The sequence below is a fragment of the Grus americana genome, chromosome 1 (assembly GCF_028858705.1).
Source record: "Grus americana isolate bGruAme1 chromosome 1, bGruAme1.mat, whole genome shotgun sequence".
Classification (NCBI taxonomy): Eukaryota; Metazoa; Chordata; class Aves; order Gruiformes; family Gruidae; genus Grus; species Grus americana.
This window is the reverse complement of record NC_072852.1, coordinates 4,143,681-4,164,341: the sequence shown is the minus strand read 5'-3', so window position 1 is coordinate 4,164,341 and position 20,661 is coordinate 4,143,681. Positions and strand designations below refer to the sequence as shown.

The following is a 20,661-nucleotide window of genomic DNA, read 5'->3' as shown; positions in this document are numbered from 1 at the left end:
TGAACTACACTGAAAAAGCATATCTGAAACACAGAGCAGTAATAGCCGGTAAGGAGAAAGGGATCTTGTGACTAAGCATAAGGTCTATCATCTCATAGAGAATTCTATTTGCAAAACCATTAAAATTGCAATGCTGATTTGATCCCCATAAACAATTCATCCACCTAAGTACAGCAAAATAGTTCTCATTCTGAAAGGGTGGTGTGATTGCTGTCACTGTAACTGCTCTTAGAGCAGTGGCTGGTCACTCAGAAAACTATGCACAATACAGTGGAGTATAGCACATTTTATTGGAGTGTCACATTTTCACAGTGGTACTGATAGGCAAAAATAGCATCCTGTATCAATACACCCTGGAAAATGTTCATTGTCGCTTCTGGACAGGTGATTTTTGCTCTCTGGCTCCTTGGAGATCTGAAGGGAGTTAAGATACAGTTCTAAAAACCTTAAGATACACAACTTCACACAGTATCCCAGTGACCGGTACTTCCAGAGATGATTCTTCTTCTCTGGGAAGGTGAAAATCTTTCCTATGACATCTTAATGACATGCTGTGGCAGTGTGTTCCTCTCACACAGAGACACCTTAAGTCATGGGGGTTGTGATGGCTGCACCCAGCTTAGGCTAGACTTTAGGGGATGGATGGCATCATAGTAGCCAAAGGCTGTCTGGAACAGTGACCCAGACGTCATGCTGCTATGTAAATATAAGTCAATCACCTTACACTATAAGTGGACGGCCCAGAGCCCATTGAGGTCTCCTGCATGGCAATGGGCTGCATCCCAAGATCTCCCCTTGAGTGGGGACACCTCTGAAGGTTACTCTTCGAGGTTGAGAGACCCCTTGACGCAACAGATCCTCAGCAAGTGACTGACAGCATGCTAAACTTTGAAATCTTATGTAAATGATATAAAGGACTGATTCTGCATATATAATCCTTTAAACTGTTGACCAAGTCTGGGACTAGGATTGGATCCAGCCATACCTACACTCTTCTCTGAGGAGTTTAGAAAGCAAGGGGGTCCCTCATGACTCAACAGGAGGGTCTCCCTGACAGTTTTGTCTGACCCTGTCCTCTATGCAGTAAATAATCAAGTGTACCTTACCATCAAATCTTGTTGAACCACTGTTGCGTTTACTGTTGAACTTTGTTAATTAACTGTTTTATATGAATAAAGTATATTGTGCTTCTCTTTTTGAATGAAGTGCATGACTGCATCTGCAACAGATGCTTGATGCATCTGCCCAGCCTGATATACCCTAAAACCTCCAGAGATGTAAGGCTCAGGTCTCCAAAATAAAGCCTAGGCAAAAGGGTCCATTTGTTATTTGAGTTCCCTCTTCCACTAACTGCTGCTTATCACTCTTTCCCTGTATTTCCTCTACATTTTTATTCTAGCTCCTCTTGCTAAGGAAAAACTCCCTATGAAAAATCCCAACCTGAAAAAATTACCTGAATTTCCAAGCAACAAGAGGAAAGTGTTACCTATTCCAGGAAACAGTCCTATTTACCCAACAAAACTCATGTATATTTTAATGACACTTAGACCACCACACTGTCATCGACACTTTTGATACAGTTGTTCTCATGGTATAGAAATAGGGGGGAAAAAGGAATCACTGTATCAAAATGATCTTTAAGAGAATTATCATATCACTATTTCCCATTTTTTCCTTTCAAAAGGACATCAAATTACTCCAACATGGAGCGTAACATAAATCCTCTGTTACAGAAAGAGGAGTACAAAGAAAATTTTACTTCTTATGGGTGCATATAGCACTAATTCTTAATAGCCAAGGCTGCAAAGCCAACTTCTGTGTTGCAACATACTGAATCACTTTAAAGAATTAAAATTACTGAACAAATCACTGCTCCTAACTTTCTACTCCCCTTCAGTCCTGTAAAACATCTCAGGGATAGAGATTATTAAAACATAAGCTATATTCAGAATGTCAGAAATCAATTCTGCCTAGCCACTGTATTTTCTTTCACACAGTCCAGCTGCCTAAATTTAGCATGCATGTTTTTATTTCTATTAGAAACTATGTTAACAAACTATGTGGCTCTCCAGTATCCTTGATACTTATCCACAGGCTGGTACATGAAGTCTGGAAAAAATGCCAGGGCCAAATGTCCGAGTTGGGAAAAGGAGGATGAGTAAGTGGGTTGTACCAGTAATCAAGTACAACTCCACTTAGCATGGGAAGCTCTGCATAGGGAATTAAATACAGGGGGAAAAGCATACATGAGTTTCACATATAAATACATCAATTACACTGAAAAGTTTCTGCAAAGTTAGAAAGCTAGGCTAAACAAGTGGTCCAGGCTGAACCATCAATGGAAAGAGAGAGGTTCCTTTCTAGAGGCAAATCATCCCCTGCAAGGAGGTCTGGAATAGGTACCTTCAGGAAGCTCTTCATCCTACCTGCTTTTCACCACCTGCTTCAGCAGGACCTGGAAATCTAAGTTTCACGAGAAGAATCCCATCCATTGCATTTGAGGTAAAACAAAAAATCTGAGGTACTTTCACGTATTTAGTATGTTTTTTAGGGGTGTCTGAGATGAACTTCTCTAGGTACACTCTTGGGAATACTGCACTACTTCACGTGATTGCTACCTAGCTATTACATTAGTCTTGCACAAATACACACACGTGCTTTCACAACTATCCACTTCCATCTCTGAGTTACTTCTGCTTCTTGGAAAGCAAAAGATTTGGATCCACAGACACTGACTACCCGTACTCAGCCTGCACTGTGTCTCAATTTTGTATCATCTTCACTGTGCTTTGTGTAGATATTTGCCAGCGTACTCCTTTCACATGTGAAAACAGTATGTCTCCAAAAACATTTTCCTCAGCTCTATACTGAGAGGAACTGAACAGCCTGAAGAATTACTTCAAAAAGAAAATCAATCTGGCAGTTAAGCCATGGTGACAACGAACCAATGAACTGGAAATCAAGTATTATGGTTGAAAATTGCAGCTGAACTCGGTACCTACAAGTTTAGTTTCTGAAATTCTGTAACTGCTGTAAAAGGTAACTGGTTACTGGATAGGTTCTACTTGTACTTCCTCACATCACAAAACTGCCATCATGCAATTCTTATTTCTTCTTGGACCCACCGTATCTAAAAACAATGATCCTCTTGTGCTGTGGAAGGGATGGAATGCAAAATCCCATCCACATCCCAACAGAATCCCACAAACATTTTGGCAGTAAAAATTTATTATGTAAAGCCCAGATGGCATTCCAAATATTTCTACTTCAAAATTTAGGAATCATTTTTTTTGCTTAAAATAAACTACACAAAAGCATCACGCCTAAAATTAACTATACAAAAGCATCACGCCTAAAATTAACTATACAAAAGCATCACGCTAGGTAACCAGACTTAACTGAACACTTATTTGGACTATGGGAAGAACGTGAATGTGGCTTTCTTCATTTAAGTTCATTGTCAGAAATGAATAGTATTTTTCTATTCAAATATATTTGAATGACTGGCAGAGAAGGAAGATATAATAAGCAGATACATCCAGTAACATATTATACTTCAAGAAGAACTTTTCCAGTTATCTAAAGCCTAACAGCTTTACCATAAACTTTTGTAGCAACATTTCAAGCTTCCAGAACCAAATTTGCTAATTTTGTTATTCCTTGTTATTCTAACAGAGTTCTTTTGCTTACCTTTTGGTTGCCCCACCATGCAATTTCAGCTCTGAATCTGGGAATGTGGTCTTCAAAATGCTTTTAGCTGGTGCTTCACCGAAGAAGCTAAACCCAATTATCAGCTCAGTTTCAACATCAACTTAATCACTGCATACCCTTTAAGCTCTGGGATAAAGATCGATCCTTGATTCTGTCATTTTGCAGTGAGCCCACTCCTACATTCCTTTTATATCTATCACTTCACTGAATGCCAAAGAAATCTCAGTGTACTTGGCATGAAGGCAGCACTTCCTATATTTATGCTCCCACTAATGTATGCTCCATTTTAGTCCTTACCGACTTAAAATCATCTGTGAGGAAAGACAGCATAAAGCGCAAAACAGTGCATGCAACTGTTTTACTGATACAAAATACTGTTCACCCACATTGCCTTTCCATCGTCATCTTTCTCCTGGATTTTCTGTTTAAATATACCCCAAAAATTAACATAGAAGGATCCATGGTAGTTTTCTTAAGTGAATAGTATACAGTCATATAACGATTGTTGCTCCTACTCAAACTTTCAGTACCTCCAGAAAATAAATCAGTACTTTTTAATTGTACTACCTTAACTTTGCTGGCAGAAACACATTTGATTCTTCAAGACACGTGAAAATGAAGTGCTCTCTCCAGGCAAGAATTCCTTATATCTGGCACACTAACACTTCATCCTTTTTAATTATTCCACAGGTGGTTGCCTTGGAAACTGCCAAGTAGCTCTTGGATTTGAGGGATCCAGCATGAGAGAGTAACAAGCCTTTGTAGCCACGGCATTCGGATCCGCATTGGCTGCAGCAGAGTAACAGAACGGTCGTGAAAACCTGAAAGAGATAATTAAAATTAACAGAAATTAGCTATATTGCTCAATTCTTCAAAAATAAAATACAATGAATGTTGATAGATCCTTAACAGTGGATACAAACTAGGCTTCAGGGAAACACTGATTATGTAGCTTTCCAGCACAGCACTGAATTTCACCTTCAGGAGGACAGCACTAAAATGTTGATGCTAAAGGAGCTCATGAGTTCAGCTTTCAAGATCAAGCAATATGAGATTTTCCTCAGCTTCAATAGAGACCTTCCTAAGCGTCTGGTCAAACTGCCTGAAATTCCGTGCTATTGTTTTTCCTTGAATAAAAATAGAGTAACTATAAATAGCTCTCATCAAGAATGCTGAATCACTGTATTTCGTATCATACAGCAAATTGCTTCAAACTTCATTTAGCCTTTAAAACTAGGAAAGTTTTGTTTGCTTAAAACACAATTAAAAGCCTAGCAAAGCATCTCATTCTGCATTCATATAGCTTGTCTAAAAGTGCAGAAGATTTTCCCTTCCCTGATTTCTCATTATTTCGAAAGCTGACCATTTGCACTTAAAAAAACCAAACAACCCACAAACAAAAACAAAACACCAAACCAAAGCAAAACCTAATTACAGTTTCTGTCACTGGTCAAAGTTACGAACTTCAATTTTTCAAAAATTTTTTGTTTTCTCACGTTCACTTTGTTAACAAAAACAGGTTAACAGTAAGCCTTAAAAAAATAATTGTCACTAAAACTATCAGTCATGCAAATGGTCACACCTGCACCCAGCAGCTGTCTCATGAAAGATAGCTTACAATGATTTCTCAAGACCTCACTCAAATACGTATGTGTTTTGCTTTGCTGTATGAACAAATTGCCTGGCAGGACCTCAAATAAGACAGCACCATGGAGGTGGATTTGCCTGCATCTTTCCATAATGAGACACCTAAAAGCCACAAGAATGTTTGTTAGTTCTAGAGATAAGTTTTACCAGAAGTAGAGTAAATTACGTGTTTATTTCACCAAAGAAAAAAAAAATAAAGCAAGGTAACAGAAATGAAAGGGTTTATGAACAATTTCCCCAGTGCCCACTTTGTCCTTCCAGGTCCTCTCCTTCAGACTTGCTCTCAGCATGACAACTCAGTACATTTCTGACTTGTAGAAAACACAACGTAGCCTGCTTTGGTCCCAAGGGAAAAAACTGCTTATGTGTCTATCCCTGCCCATTTCACAGTCCTCCCTGCTTCTAGCACTCTGCTCCTCGTAGGCACTTTCAAAGTCACAGCAAACCTCAGAACCACTTAAAACTCATCTTTCAACTTCCTGAATAATCACCAAATGGTACTGCTGCCTTCCCTCTTTCTTGCCTTCTTTAACCACTTGCTTGATTGAAAATTAGTGTAGGAAACAATTTTCCTTCTCTCCCTTCTTCCCTCCCTCATCAAATCCCACCAAGGACAAAGCACACTTAAGTAGACCTACACAGGTTGCCTCCTTCCTGGTGGGTTTTGTAATTTCTCCTCGCTTCCTCCTGTGCATCCTTTTCAGTCACGTATCTTCCCCATTTATGAGCAAGGTTTCTGAAAGATGAGCTGACAAAAACAGGCATTTTTGTTTCCCTCGTTCCCCAGCAGTTCCAGAAGTAAGACCTGTTTAATTATTTTTGGACGCAACTTAGGATGAGCTCGAGTTTTCTCAACTCTCCAGTGGTCCCACTAGCCCAGGGCACACTTGCCATCAAACCTCCATCCTCTGGAAGAGGCAACCTGTCTCCCTGCATTGGCTCTGGCTGAAATGGAGTTGATTTTCCCCATAGTGCTGTGCTTTGTATTGGCGTATTATCAACATCAGGGTTTTGGCTACTGTGGAGCAGTGCTCACAGAGCATCAAGTTTATCCCTCCAACATTTCACCCCCCTCACCAGTAGGCTGGGGATGGCCAAGATCCTGGGAGGGGACACAGCCAGGACAGCTGACCCAAACTGACCAAAGGGATATTCCACACCATATGACATCATGCTCAGCAGATAAAGCTGGGGGGTGGGGGGGGGATTTCTTATTTATGACATTTCTCTTCTGGAGCAACCACTACACCTACTGAAGCCCCATTTCCCAGGAAGTGGCCAGACATCGCCAACTGATGGGAAGTAGAGAATAAATCTTTTGTTTTCCTTTGCTTCTATGCACAACCTCTGCTTTTTCTTTAACAAATTGCCTTTATCTTGACCCACAAGTTTTTTCCCCCCATCTTATTTTCTCCCTCCTGTCCTGCTGAGGAGGGGATTGATAGAGCAGCTTGGTGGGCACCTGGTGTCCAGCCAAGGTCAACCCATCACACTCCCTTTCAGTCCATCAGGTATGTTTTGCATCTTGTAGGGGTTCTCCCTGCAGAAGTGGCATGCCAAAATACTGTGGAATATTGAGAGCTTTTGCTCTGTTCCTCCTCTTCACAGTTACAGACAAAATTTCCTGCATGTCCTGTTAATACAAAAGAAAGCTTTTCTCCCTCCCAGTTCTCTCGAGTGTCTCTGACAGACTGAGTCTCCAAAGCCTCAAGATGACCCTTTTATCAAAACCAGGGTTTTTTTTTGAGGAAAGGTGATTTTTTTTTTTTTTTTTCTTCCCTGCCTCAGGTATCTGGACACTACTCTCAGGCACATCTCACTCTGTACTCATGATCTTATTTTGTTGCTTCTCATAGGGCGGACAGAACAACTTTATCTACAATGTCAACTCAGAGTGTTAATCTGTCATTGTTCCAGATGAAATCTGGTACACAACCAATTCCCCAGCATTAGTCCTTTTAACCCATTGAGAGGTTTCCAGAAACAGGGCATCCAGTTCTCAACAGGCACCAATGCCTCCCATTTTCATTTGCCTTAGTCTCAGAGCAGTATCATCCTGAGATTATTTCAAAGTTGTGTTGCAAGGCTTCTTCTACCTTGGTTTAAATCCTACACCCTTCTAAAGACATCTGTCAATAAACTGACTTCTAGAGTCTTTGCCTATAGTAGGTGATGGAGCTACTGCATCTTTTCCCTATCCTCATCATCCCATAGCAAGTAAATAATTTCAAAGGCTGCAAGAGAGGTCTTGCCAGCTTCGTTTTCATACATTTTAGAAACCTTGTAAGATGCATTTATGTTAAATGTATTCATTTTAACACATACTCTTCAGATATTCTGTTCCTGTGAGCAACCCTACCCATTGAGAAGCTTATCTTTGCCATGTTCCTCCTGCTCAAGCTTCTCAGTCCCAGTTCAGTCTCTGCCTACTTAGTGATCTGACTTTGTTCTTGGGCTCCCGGACTGTCCTGCTGCTCCCTACAAAGGTCACATATTGGAGCCACATAATTAATCCAATGCCTGACTTTAATTTCTTTTAGGTTCTGTAACATTTATCCCTCTCAGGTGCTACAAAGACGTCTGGATCAACAAGCTCCACTAGCTGACTTTTTGGCCAATCCTTTGAAGAAAGGGATGTCACATTCTCCGCAGCTCTCTTCTACACTTGAGGGAATGTTTCTGTGCCACTCTCTCTTCAAAACATAAAGTAAAATCTTCTGTCTCAGTCTTCAGAGGACATATGCCTTTGCTCGCTTCCAGCTTCAGCCCCCAAGCCTAGGGCTGCCTTCAGATTCACATCTTGTCTCTACCACCACCATTACGAGACCGAGTCACCAAGTGCTTGGAGGAGCTGCCTGCACCCCTCTTCAGAGCGAGCATCATCAGAACACCAAAAGCACTGTAAACTCCAGAGCTTGGTGCTATTAGAAAAATACATAAAACATGGAACTCTTGAACAGTAAAACTAAAAGCAAGATGAATAAAAGATTTTTAAGTAACTCCCCTAGTCCACTGTGGTTTCAGGTTTTTTTTCAGGCTTGTTCTCAATCCATTAACAACCTAATTTTGCATAATCCCCATGCATCCCTGAAGGATGAAGAAAAACAAGTCTTTTGTTTCATGTTTGAGCATTTACTGAGGCTGTTCCTTTTCTCCTCCTTCGTCTCCACTCCTGATGCAGGCTCCTTTCTGACCAGTCTCTACCCCCTCCTCTGAAAAGCTGCTGCCCTCAGAAATATGCTCAGATGCTCTCAGGGAATGCAAATACAGCAACCAGGACAGCTCAACAGAGAACCTTTCTCCCATTGTAGCCAGCAAAGATACAAGTAATTCCAACGCCATTCATGATGCATCCCACAATGAGGTTTTCAAAAGGGACCAAGAAAGGTCAGATTGCCAGAGCCTTAATTAACAAGATCCGAGAACTTAATTCCCTTTTTCCTCTCTGGAAATTCCTTATTATTTTATGTCAGTAAGGTACATTCAAGCTACAACCATGCCTCTTAGTGCAAAGTTCTTTGTTCTGTTGTTTCATCCACAGCTAAATTAACAGGTTTGGAAAACTTCATGATCATTAGTTTTAAAATTGTGGTTTCTCTAGTTACGATTTCTTTTCTCTTAAAGTCTTCAAAATTTGCTATGCACAAAACTGATACACAGCTACAACCACATTCCTTAGTGAACTAGAAAGCTGATGTTCTCTTGATAATTGTACTTTTAGCATCTGAAGGAGGCACATGGACAGCTTTTGCCAAGTACAAGACTTCCTTTTAATTTTATGTTTTGAATGTTTTTAAAACATCTATGTTGTAGATCATATATACAATAGCAGAGAGGCACTGTAGTGAGAGCGAGTCTCATTGCCCTCTTGGGAAAATAAAATTAAAGCCTCCCACTGACTCCAAATGCAGTTGAGTAAGGTTCCAGAAACAATTCATCATTTGAGATTCTTAAAAAAAATTTCAGCACTGTTTACTGATCATCCCTTCTTATATTTTCCACCTGAAAACAAGTTAAATGTTATTTTAGCAAGATATGTCAAACCTGGATAGCTTTTTTGAGAAAGCTTGTCAATAATTTTGTGTGGTTTACTAGTTGAAATATAATGAGGGGAAAAAAGCAGCAATCTTCTGACTACTCTTATGGCTGGCAAGAATCCCATCTTTTCACAGAGATTTCCGAAGAAAGAAAGGACCCTATGTTGTGAAGAAAATTATTTGCTCTTTACTGTGGTGGGTTTTTTAAGGTTTAATTGTAAATAAAAACGCATCTTTCTCTTAAATTATTTTGAAGTACAAACATCTGAATCAGACTGCAAAGTCTTCTTTGAACTATTCCAGCTTCAGTGAAGATCATCATAACTTTGCTATTTTACAGCTTTACCAGGTTAATACGTATCTGCACAATGCATACTGAAACAAAGACGAAAAAGAACAGAAAAGATACCCTTTTCTGTCTTCAATAAAAACCTAAAAGTGAGAGTTTTAAATTAGAAATATGGGAATTTCCCCTATAAAATCACAGGTGGCCAGAAAATTTTCACCCGAGAATGTTTTTCCCAGATTCAACAAAAGAATTATACAAAATAGATGTAAAAAGAACAATCAGGACATAAGACACTTTGCCTGGGACATGACTGCTCAAGAGCACATGCCAACCAGCAACTGTATGAAGGGAAATGAGAAGATGGGTAACGAAGCTGGGAGGCTCAGTCAGGTATAAACAAAGACAACCAAAGAAGAGGTGCAGCAGTAGAACATCCTAAGGACAACCGCAGCTGGGAAGCTTCAAGGAGCTTCCTTTAACCCAAAAATCAGATGGTCACTTTAAAATAGTTCCTGAGTTGAATGTACACTGGCAATCAGTCAGATCTTAAGTGAAGTGATTTCCTCGCTCTCCACTTAAGTGGTGGCAACAGCCCTAATGAAGCAAAAATGGAAGGATAAAGAACAGATTCCTCTTGCAAAACAGGCCTCTCCAAGTGTGTTTATCAGTTCCCATGTGTAAAATGAGATCTGTACCAGCTAGAACGCATGAAGATGATATCTTGATGAATTAATACACAATCAGATTATCCAAAGCCAAATTAATCTCTCAAAAGAAGAGGGAATACTTTTTAGTCTCAAGGAAGTGTAGGTTTTGCACTGTGCTGCCAGAAGACATGGAATCAGCATACTAAATAGTAAGAAATAGCGACTATATGCTTCATCCGTTCAGCACTGTTGCCTAAACAGTATCGGAATCTTTTGGGAAGAAAATATAACACCATTTTATACAACAACTTTCACTATAGTAAAAGTCACTGGTAAACTTAAATGCAAACCAGAAAAAAAAAGAAGTATTTTGACAGCACTTAAAAAAAAATAATTTAAAAAAAAAAAAAAGGTCTACACTTTCAGCAGTATCTGGAAGACATTTTTTTCCTTACATAGAGAACAACATCACTATGTGATGCCACAGAAGACTGGTACATATTCTGACTTTCTCGTTCATAGCTATGCATGCACGCACAGGGACAAACTTCACAGTGTTCTGTGGTGATAGCGTAGGTTTGAAGCCACTCCCTTGCCCAGACTGGATAATCTTGTATTGCTGGGTTTGACTTGTCCCTAGGACCTCTTCAGAGCACCATCTCTTTCCTTCTCTCTCTCAGAAAACTGCACCCTTCCTCAGACTACAGAGGAAGCATGGACAACTAGCATAATGTACATCTCTCTCTCAGATTTGTAAAGGTTGACAATGCTCTCCTCTTACCAAAAAGTATAATAGAGTATTCCAGACATGAGAGCTGTCAGAGATTTCCTACCAAATGCTCTCATAAGAGAAACAAACATTCAGTATAGAGGAAAAAAAATAAATCATTTACTGTGAAGTTCACATGGTTTAGTATTAGATACTGTTCAACAGCTAGGTCTTAAGATGTCCCATTACCTAATAAATATCAATTTGTATCTTTAAGACTGAGTTTATTTTTTGAAAAAACGTTTACTTAACACAGTCCTGACATACTGGGGATTTCCACTTTCAAACTGGTAACACTGATTTTCTTCATATAAGCCCTATAGTAAAAGAGTAAGCCCTATAGTAAAACAGCCCAAAGCCTTTTTTCCTGGACTATCAGTTGTCAATTTCTACAATACAGATACTAAAAATTTATCAACAAAGTAAATGTTAATACCTTGACAATACTTGCTTCTGAGCAGCTTTTGCTACATCAAATAACTGCATTTTTTATTCCAGTGTTCTGATGTACACCTGGTTGTGAAGCCATGGTGTTAACACCATGAGAACCAACCCACGGACACAGAGACACACTGCTGGCTGCAGAACACCACAAGTCACGATTAGAACATTATTTCTAGCTGAAAATGGCCGAGAACCAACAGCTGCAAGTAACTCCGCAGTTTCACCATCTGCTGTTGGGACAGCCACCAAAACCCACTTCTCATCCCTGACTGTTCATTCCCATCCCTGTTCCACCTCCTCACTTGTAACAGCACCCTTCACACAGCTGTGCAATGAACCAGATCTTGGTCCTGACCCTGGACAAATCTGATTTTGCTTTTGTTGTTGCTGGTTCTGCAGTGGGTTCACTGTACAGCGGTAGAAGGATCAGGCCAGAACTGGGGCCAGTGCTCTGGCCACGCCAGCTGGAATCAAAGCAAGAACAAGTGAGTGGGGGAAGCGGACTGCTTTTTTCAGCAGCTCTGCCAGTTTATGCCAGCTTAAAATTCCCATGAAACTATAGAAAACTAGGAACTAGACATATTCAAGTTAGAAATGCAGTAAAAGATAACAAAAAAAGAAGAAAGCACAGAGTGTTTAATCAATAGAACAAATTACTAAGATGTTGAAACCTTAATTTCTAAGTAACTTCAAAACAAGACAGCATGCTTTTCTGAAAAAGCTTTTCAATAAATGTCTGTTAATTTTTCAAACATGAGCTGCTGAGCTCAAAACAGGGAGTAACAGTTACACATAATGACCTGCAATATCCTAAACATCAGACTAAATTATTCAACAGTTCCTTCTGCCTTGTATCTTTGAAACATATATATATATATTAGTTCTCTCCCTGGTTGTGTCAGATCAGCATGCTTTAACAGTTGGAAGCAACAGAGTCAAATTTAATGATATCTCTGCTTGGAACACATCCAGGGGTTGAATCCGATTTCTTCATGTAGAAACAAGAAGCTCTAACATTTGATCTGGAATTCGTACCTCGTTAGAAAGCAAGCAGCAGAAGTCTCACTTGTTCTTGCTACCAAGCTGGTGGTGAGGGAGAAGGAGCCATGCTGTGCTAGAACTGGTTACTGACCTCGTCAAAACTCTCAGCTGTGAACGCAGTGAATGGTAATTTTGCCTGCCACAAGCAGACAGTCTCAGTGAGTAGGAATCTACACGTTCAGAAGCACTAAGTAGGAGGGTCAAACTAGAAATCTTGGCTTTCAGCATCTTTCTTCATGCTTCAGTATGTTATGGGTGAAGGAAGATGCTTTCTCTCTGCCTCAGTAAGCGTATAGTATTTCGTCCTTTGCAAAAAAAAAAATCTATAAATTTACAAGACGTGTAGCACTTGGCAGCATTTCATAACTGCTGAGTGACTAAGATGAGCTCATTTAACACAATATAGAAATAAACGTATTATTTTATATATCTAAGCCTATACATTTTGCAAGGCAATGAAAGAAGGAAGAGGAAGAGATGATACAGTGCATGGTCTGAAGAGTATGGCCTGCTGCCAGTGCCCACACATAATTATTCTTTTTCAGCCTCTGTCATATACACACACCCCCTGGAAAAAAACAATCCACTCAGGGCAAGTAGGAGCATTTTTCTAGTACTGCCAACTTCTGCCAAAATTCTATTTTCATTTTAAAATAAAGATTACGCTCATTTAACCACAGGATAGTTAACTTACGCAGCAGTATCAGTCAGAAAAGTAGAAATGGAGCAAACAGGTACAGGGCAGGGAAACACGATTCTTTTAAATTCTCTCCTGCTTTCTGTGTGACCGGTGCCTTCCAGCAAAGTGCAATTAATCAACACCACTGGCAAACTGCACTTTTAAATCCAACATGCAGAGACAGAATATGGATTGGAGAACTGTGGTCAGGTAGTGGGGAGAACAGCCATCAATACACAGGATGTAAAACAAGTGCTGGGAGATACAAAATCAGCACTTATCACACGTAACTGCTGTTTGGCATTATATACCTTGAAAACCAACTGTAAGCACGCACTGTAAATGAAGACACTGCACAGAAACATCTTAACCATCAGGAGTCTTTAAAGTCCTGTTACACTTTCTACAAATTCACATCCTCTGTTGTAGGTTTGCTCTTTTAAGTGGCTCAGCTGTGGCACTTCAGACACAAGCTCCTCAGCAAAAAGAACTGCGTGTTGCTTACACTGGAGGTAAACCAGTACAGCACCAAAATCCAATGCTACACGAGACTCCTTATCCTATTGTTTGTATTGTTCAATAATATTAACTAGGTTTCACAAAAATTTGTTCAGCATTGTTTCTAATAACCCAAAACAAGGTATTTCACTCTTCGAAAATGGATACCTGAAATTACCAACCTCCAGTAAACATATAGAAAATACTAAGAGACACCAGCAAGCAAAGAACAACAGAAAAATATTTTTTCTACTGTTTAGATCCAACACTGATTGCACGACAGTTTAAAAACAAGCTTGAGCCAGCCACGGGACAAGTGGCAGTCTACTCATGTAACAGGCAGTTCAGCAAGGGCTAGTTTGTTAGGCTGAAACAGGACAAATAAAACCATTTTCAGCTTGGGCTGATGTAGTTATATCTTCAACACAAGCTAAAACTAGCTCGGGAATCAAAGCAGAGTGTTGCAGACGTTGCTGGTACTGCCGAGTAAGCATATGAAAGGCCAGAGGCATAAATCAACTAAAATCCAGTAGGGAACTATGTAGGTACTAATCACCTGGTTTATCCCTAAACTGATATATTTAAGCAAGAAAAATTCTATTTTTTAAAAGATGTCTGTTTACAAAAATTGCCTTCTGTTTTATAAGCCAGACCTGAGCTGTTCTCTGTAAAAGGATTCTTCCTTGATCAACGTTGACATCGTACTGATGGTACAGAAATTCTGAACCGCATCCGTCCCTGCACTACTGTGTTACGGTCCAAGTAATGCAAAGGTCAAGAACAAATGTACCCAGAAAACAAAAGGCACCCACTCTTATGCATTAGAGTAATATGTTTACTTGATTAGTCATAAAGAAGTTAATTTGCCCCCTTGAATGACTGAAAATACCTTAAATTACTTCAATCTTCTCTTTGCTACACAGTAATTACAGGCCTGAATCAGTTCCACAAGAGAAATTCATTTCTAACCACAACTAAGGCATGAGCATTGCAGTATCTACTCGTGGAAAAATAAGGAATTACACTGATTTAAACAAAACAATGAAATTAGTAGTAGTAGTAGCTGCAAGCTCACAGAAATTTACTAATTAAAGCAAAAAAATCAGCATTTTAAAATTTCTTTAGAGAAATTCTATGCAAAACCACTTCATTTGAAACAAATCACGCCCTTGTGTATACACGAAAATAAGATGTACTCAGCTATTACACGAGTATTAAACTAACCCAATCTTCCTTCATAAAAGTTGCCAAGAGAATGTTCTCTTAACCCTTTTTGACTTCTGAAAAAAATGCCTTCAAAAACTGTATCTGCTAGAATTGGGAGTCTGAAGTATGACTGGTAATTTACAATCAGTAAAGCCCATTTTTTAAGCCTAAAATTTTAGTGATAAAAATATTTTTAAATGGAAGTACAAAAATTAAAAAAAAAAGTATCACAGTAGTCATGACAACCCCATCCCGCTTCCTTCTGCTCACCCATGTCATCAATATATCTAAAATAATCCATGGTAATTAAACTATCAGCAAGAGACATCTACTTGTGCAGAAAATAATTTTAGAAGAACCAACAGCAATAGCCAAGGAGAAATACCAGCATGTGTCAGAGATGCACCAGCCAGTGAAGAGGCACTTGCTTCTCGTGAAGAACTGAAGCAGACCCTTGCACAAGTCCCACCATCAAACCAGCAGAACCACACTGATTCTGCTGTGAAAAAGAGACGAGGAATCACACTGTGCACTGTATAGGTGCATAAACCCCTCCCAATCATCTACCAAAGACCTTGGGAGTCTGGGGAGGTCCCTGCTGGCTGGAAGTTAGCCAGTGTTATTCCAATTTACAAGAGCATAAGGGAATACCCAGGGCACTACAGACCTGGTAGTCTAACCTTAGTTCCTGGAAAAATTACGAGTAAGATCATACTGGGTACCATTGGAAGGTATTTAAAGAACAATGCAATCATCAGGCAAAGTCAACACAGGTTCACCAAAGGAAATTCCTGTTTAACTAATTTGATATCCCTCTATGATAAGGTCACTGCCCAGTGGATGAAAAAGAGGCAGTGGATGTATTTTTTCTGGATTTCAGATACTGTCCCTCACAGCATTATTCTGGACAAGTTGTTCAGCTGTGGGATGAGCGGGTTGACAGTGCTATGGGTGAAGAACTAGCTGAAGGGCAGAGCTCAAAGGGTTGCAGTGAGTGGGGCTACACCTGGCTGGCCACTGGTCACCAGAAGCGTTACTCAGGGCTTCATCCTAGGGCCAGTTATTTATCGACAATCTGGATGCAGGAGTTGAATGCACCATTGGCAAGTTTGCTGACAATACCAAACTGTGAGGTGCTGTTGACTCTCTTGAGGGACAAGAGCCCTTGCAGAGGGATCTAGATAGGATTGGAGCATTGGGCTGTGATTAATAGGATGAAATTTAACAAGACCAAGCGCCGGATTCTGTACCTGGGATGGAATAACACCAGGCACAAGTATAAATTGGGAGCGGAGCGGCTGGAGAGCAGCCCTGCAGAAAGGGATCTGGGGATGCTGGTTGACAGCAGGCTCAGAAGTCAGCAGTGAGGCCAAATCACATCCTGGGGTGCATCAAACACAGTAGGACCAGCTGGTCAAAAGAGGGGATGATCCTGCTGCTTTCAGCGTTGGTGCGACCTCACCTGGAGTACTGCGTGCAGTTCTGGGCCCCACCATTGAAGAAGGATGTGAAGGTCCTTGAATACATCCAAAGGAGGGCAACAAAGCTGGTGAAAAGACTGGAAGGAATGATCCTTGCAGGTCCCTTCCAACTGAGAGAGTCTTTTCTATTCTAACATTTACATCTAGGTACAAGCACTAACCATTGCAGCAGGGCACCTACAGATTTTATAGGAAGGTTTTGATGTACACTAATTTCACCAATATGACTCAACTGTAACTTTTTTCCCCTCATTATTTCAACAGCAGGTAGCATTTTCAGGGATGGCGAAGTCACTTGGGAACATCAGAACGCAGTCCTGTAATTCACCATCTCTTTAATCAAGCCATACAACTATTTTAAGACTAGCAGTCAACTGCATTGCAGAGTTTGATTACAAGAACAGAATAAAACTCAAGATTATCTTTGGGATTTTAATGGCAGAATGACCAAGGTAGCTCTCTGCTATTACATATTTAGAGTTTAACAGTACAGACTCATTTTATTCTAGCCCGTTACATTCCCTTGTAACTGCTCGATTCATACAAAACAAGAAAGATTCTAGGTCAGTGCCCATATAAAAAAAAAGGAAAATTCCAATATTAATAATTCTCCATTCTGCCCGCAAAAGCCTATTTTGGCATATATTGATTTCATTCTGGAAGACAAAAGACCCTGGATTCTACAGATTTCTGCAGAAAAACACCACAGCACACCTGTATAAATCCAAATTTCTTACAAAGCACAGTAATCAAACCACACAACATCGTGATTGGGATTTACCTTGCTTGACTTCTACAACGTAGATGTCTGCATCTAAACAAGCTATCTAGGTACCCACTGTAGGTAAAGGAGATCTAGCTAAAGTAGCGGAGCCTTTAGCATGATTTATTTCACCAAATCCACTCTCTCCATGAGAAAACAAGGAATCGCATCCTAAATTTCTTAAGGTAGCCCTCCACTGACAGTAAAGGATCCAGAGTGACCTGCTCAGATACAGTGATTCACCTGCACTGTTGTTCCTGGAGAGATCAAACTCATTGGCAACTGTAGGCTTCTCCTAAACAAGTCCAAGGCACGCTCTTGTCCAAAACATAAAAACCTTGGCAAAAGGAAGATTTGATTTGTAATGCTGGTATCAAAAATGATACACACAAGCCCAGAATACTAAAGACATGCTGACCCCATGGTCTTCAGCCAAGGAAATGACGCTGAGGACAAAGATATTCTGCCCTCCTAGTCTGACCACAACCTCTCTCTGTTGAAAAGATGGTATTTCATCATGCCATGAGAGAAATGAACCATCACATCTGATTTTCTTTCCTGAAACTGCCAAGTCTTTTATACCTAACCAGGAAACAATGGATAGGCAAGAACCTTAGACAAAAGAAAGAAGTAATGAAATGCACGTAAAAAAAAAAAAATCACAATTTATCTTACGCACAATATATAGTAGTCTGCCTCCATCTTTACATCCATGACAATGCAGTGACCTATGACCAGCAAAACAGACAGCGTAATGGAATGTCATATGTTCAAAACCAAGCTCTCTCTGACCTCTCGATCACACTACAGTATAGGTGGGGGGGAGGTCAGCCTAAAGCATTCTGAAGTTATAAGGCCTGTCTTTACAAATAGGGAATTATATTCTAGATCAATCTAGTAAAAAAATTTACCTCCTCCGATCATTTTTTGACTTCTATGCTTTCTTCTTATAATTAGACTATATTGCTACCCACATAACAGAATGTGGGGTATTAGAACACCTAATTCTGCTCTTGTAAATACTGTACTACTCATGATCAGTTTCTGAAAATTTTATTTGGCATTTGGTTTTTAAAAAAAAAGCCAAAAAAACCCCAACCAGCCAGCCAAAGCAGTGCTTTCTACTCAAAAACACCCAAATGCAAATCAACTCCGAAGTTTTCTTAACCAAATATGAAAATTATGTATTACTGAGTATTTGAAACATGAAGATACAGAAAAGAACCTGCGCTGTTTTAACATGCACTTCACTGACTTTGATCTGGTGTCAGCAAGGGGTTTGACTTCTTAAGTATGCACTATCAAGTCTGATCACTGCACTCCCTTCAAAACTCCCTTCAAAACTTCCTAGCTTGTCATTCCTGTTAGTGATTCAACTGCTTCTCAAGTATTCCGCAGAAAAGAAAAAAACCTGAACAATACCAGGAATAACATCCTTCTTTTCCTGTTCGGGTACATTTATGTCAGTCACCTTCCTCTTCCAAGAAATCTTTTGAAATACAGAGACATAATTCCATTAAAGCTCATCAGTACTGTGGTTAGATGCAAGCTGTGCAAACTTCACCCTTCGTGGTCAACAGCTCTGAGATAACTGATAAAAAAATCACGTTTGAAAACTCTTTCTGTACATCAATTTGCACTGTTTCTGTTGGAAAAAAACACTTGACTGACCTTCATGCACTGAACAGACTCCAGCTCCTGTTTCTACACATGCGTTTACTCTATTTAGTTATACTCAAGCATTCTATTCTATTTACAATATACAGGGATGAATACTCTGGTCTTTCCCTCGTTCTCCCTCTCTTTTCTGCCACACTCTGTTTCAATTTAAAATTTAGGACTATGTCAAGATTGTTATCAAATTGAAGAAATTGATACCAGCTAATGCAAATGAACAGAAACAAATGAAGACCCTGAAAATGGCTTCTGCTGGATACTGACTGCCAAATGCCTACAGACATACTTGTGCATTGTTTGGTTAAAAGCTATTAAGACGGGTCACACGAATAGATAGGAAAGCCTTCTTCAATCCCATGTTGGTTCAATTACCTTCCACCTTCAATAAACCAACTACACTGGACTACAGCATTGAATATTTTCCGTAAGACTTTTAAAAACTAAGTATAAAAACACTCTTCTGCAACCCAAGGAGCTCTATGCAACTCCTCTACCCTAGATCTCTATCAAAATTGAACATCAGATCGATTCAGGTAAAGCTTGCATCCGAGAGCAGAACATTAATTTCTTTGCTCCAGCTCTCAGAGCTATTTACATGACTATGTAGACATGACAGACACTAGCGTTGAAATTGCTTTCCTGTTGTAACAAATCTCTTTGGTCAAAAGAAAAGACTATGTTCTAACATTGACAACATACAGTTCATTGTCATTCCCAAACCCATCCAGTATCCTAATACTGCTACCACTTGTGGCACTTAAAGATCAGAAAAACGCATTTAGCAAGGAAAAACTTTTTAGATAAAAGACTAAAGGAGGAGGGGGGAGAGACAAAGGTTTTAATGTAAACTATAGTGAAAAAACCTATCAACTACTGAGTACAGCAACATGAACACAGATTTACTTCTGGAAAAAAGCTGAAATAACCCTCTGATTAAGGTTTGTTGTGACTGTAAAGTTGTAGGATTTCTGCTTTATTGTTAGAATCTCTGAAGATAAATGGAGATGAAAATTTTGTTAGAATTATGCAGAACTGGTTTCTTACTTTTAGGGTTATACTAGCAGAAATTGGCAATAAGAGAAAAGCTACATCACATCCTACACCACTCTACAATACTATGATCCGATTCTATTTGCCTTTACCACATAAATGATGCTAACATCAGCAATACACTGCCACAAAGACAGTGTTTTCCATCAGTGCTGACATAGTTCCTGTAGTTCTACATCAAAGCAAACGAGTACCAGATCTAACCGATTGCTCACTGAAATGGTAGCATAAAAATCCTTGTATCTGTGGAGACAAAGAAAGCCTGCCACTTCCCCCCCTCCTTCCAATTAGAGAAGGATGAATGTTTCGTCCTCGGTATACTCTGGAAATAAACCTGCAACTACTTTGGAAAAGTATTTCAGTCCTGGCAACCAGCTGAGAAAAGCTGATATGTAATGTCTGAACTTCCTTGGCCCATGCCTCATTTCAACCAAGAATCCTTTTCTTGAGTTCGTATTATACAGCTCTGAAGCTGAAGGAAGAAGGCTGCTTCATACTTGATTTGTTCTTTGTTACACCTCATAGGCTGCAAAATGCAAGTCTAGCAAATCTGTTGTAATGGAGTCTAAACGCTGCAAAAATTAGGATTTCACGTATGACTACACTCCTAGTGGTAAATGCATACAGTATCCTAACGTGCTACACTACAAATACTAATACTCTGAGTAGTACTGCCATCTGTACTGCTTCCTTTTCAAGTGCCTGCCCATTAGATGGTTGCC

At 39.7% G+C, this 20,661-nt stretch overlaps 1 long non-coding RNA gene across 6 annotated transcripts in view; it reads right to left on the bottom strand.

Annotated features, from left to right (window-relative positions):
• LOC129214499 (uncharacterized) overlaps positions 1-20,661 on the bottom strand; it is a 128,167-nt gene that overhangs the window by 84,156 nt on the left and 23,350 nt on the right. For all 6 annotated transcript variants that reach the window (XR_008579713.1, XR_008579711.1, XR_008579709.1 and 3 more), the window contains exon 2: positions 4,279-4,532. This is a non-coding gene — a long non-coding RNA (uncharacterized LOC129214499). The remainder of the gene's footprint in view (positions 1-4,278; positions 4,533-20,661) is intronic.